Below are 1,926 nucleotides of genomic sequence, written 5' to 3'. Positions count from 1 at the left end.
AAAGATCAGAGCAAGGAAATCATCAAGAACAACTTGAAGATCAATGAAGAACATAATGCATGTAATTTTCAAAAATTAGAAAATTAAGACATGCAATTGACACCAAACTTAAAATTAGACACTAGACTCAAACAAGAAACATAAAAATATTTTTGATTTTAAGATTTTATAATTTTTATTGTGCTTTTTCGAAAATTGAGTGGAAAAGAAAAACAAGGATTCAAAATTCTTAATGAGAATTCCAGGAATCATTGCAATGCTAGTCTAAGACTCCGGTCTAGGAATTAGACATGGCTTCACAGCCAGCCAAGCTTTCAGTGAAAGCTCCGGTCCAAAACACTAGACATGGCCAATGGCCAGCCAAGCTTTAGCAGATCATTGCTCACAACAGCAAAATTGATAGAAATCAATAAGCTCTTGTGATGATAAGTTGAAACCTCGGTCCAAAAGATTAGACATGGCTTCACAGCCAGCCATACTTCAACAAATCATCATAAAACTCTAGAATCCATTCTTAAAAACTCTGAAGAACAAAATAGAAATATTTTTTTGTATTTTTGAAAAATTTTCGAAAAGTAAAAAGCTTAAACATAAAATAAAATTACCTAATCTAAGCAACAAGATGAACCATCAGTTGTCCAAACTCAAACAATCCCCAACAACGGCGTCAAAAACTTGGTGCACGAAATTGTGATCATCAATGGCGCCATCAACATGGTACGCTCAATTGCAATCTCAACTCTTTATCACAACTTCGCATAACTAACCAGCAAGTGCATTGGGTCATCCAAGTAATAAACCTTACGCGAGTAAGGGTCGATCCCACGGAGAGTTGTTGGTATGAAGCAAGCTATGGTCATCTTGTAAATATCAGTCAGGCGGATTCAAATGGTTATGGAGGATTGATAATTAAAAGATGAATAAAAAATAAAATAAAGATAGAGATACTTATGTAATTCATTGGTGAGAATTTCAGATAAGCGTATGGAGATGCTTTGTCCCTTTCGTCTCTCTGCTTTCCTACTGTCTTCATCCAATCCTTCTTACTCCTTTCCATGGCAAGCTATATGTTGGGCATCACCGTTGTCGATGGCTACAGTCCCGTCCTCTCAATGAAAATGTTCAACGCGCTCTGTCACAGCACAGCTATTTATCTGTCGGTTCTCGATCATGTCGGAATAGAATCCAGTGATTCTTTTGCGTCTGTCACTAACGCCCCACAATCATGAGTTTGAAGTTCGTCACAGTCATTCAATCCCTGAATCCTACTCAGAATACCACAGACAAGATTTAGACCTTCCGGATTCTCAAGAATGGCCGCCAATGGATTCTAGCTTATACCACGAAGATTCTGATTAAGGAATCTAAGAGATATCCACTCAATCTAAAATAGAACGGAGGTGGTTGTCAGGCACACATTCATAGGTGAGAATGATGATGAGTGTCACGGATCATCACATTCATCAAGTTGAGGAACAAGTGATATCTTAGAACAAGAATAAGCTAAATTGAATAGAAGAACAATAGTAATTGCATTAATACTCGAGGTACAGCGGAGCTCCATACCTTAATCTATGGTGTGTAGAAACTCTACCGTTGAAAATACATAAGAACAAGGTCTAGGCATGGCCAAATGGCCAGCCTCCCAAAGAGAGTTCAATCATAAAAACATGATCAAAAGATGATCCGAAGATTGAAAGATTCTCCAAATACAATAGCAAAAGGTCCTATTTATAGAGAACTACTAGCCTAGGGTTTACAGAAATGAGTACATGACGTAAAAATCGACTTCCGGGCCCACTTGGTATGTGCTTGGGCTGAGCATTGAAGCTTCCATGTGTAGAGACTTTTCTTGGAGTTAAACACCAGCTTTTGTGCCAGTTTGGGCGTTTAACTCCCACTTTTGTGCCAGTTCCGGCGTTTAAT

Source organism: Arachis duranensis, chromosome 7 (assembly GCF_000817695.3).
Source record: "Arachis duranensis cultivar V14167 chromosome 7, aradu.V14167.gnm2.J7QH, whole genome shotgun sequence".
Taxonomy (NCBI): Eukaryota; Viridiplantae; Streptophyta; class Magnoliopsida; order Fabales; family Fabaceae; genus Arachis; species Arachis duranensis.
The sequence above is the reverse complement of the archived record's forward strand: the minus strand, read 5'-3'. Positions refer to the sequence as shown.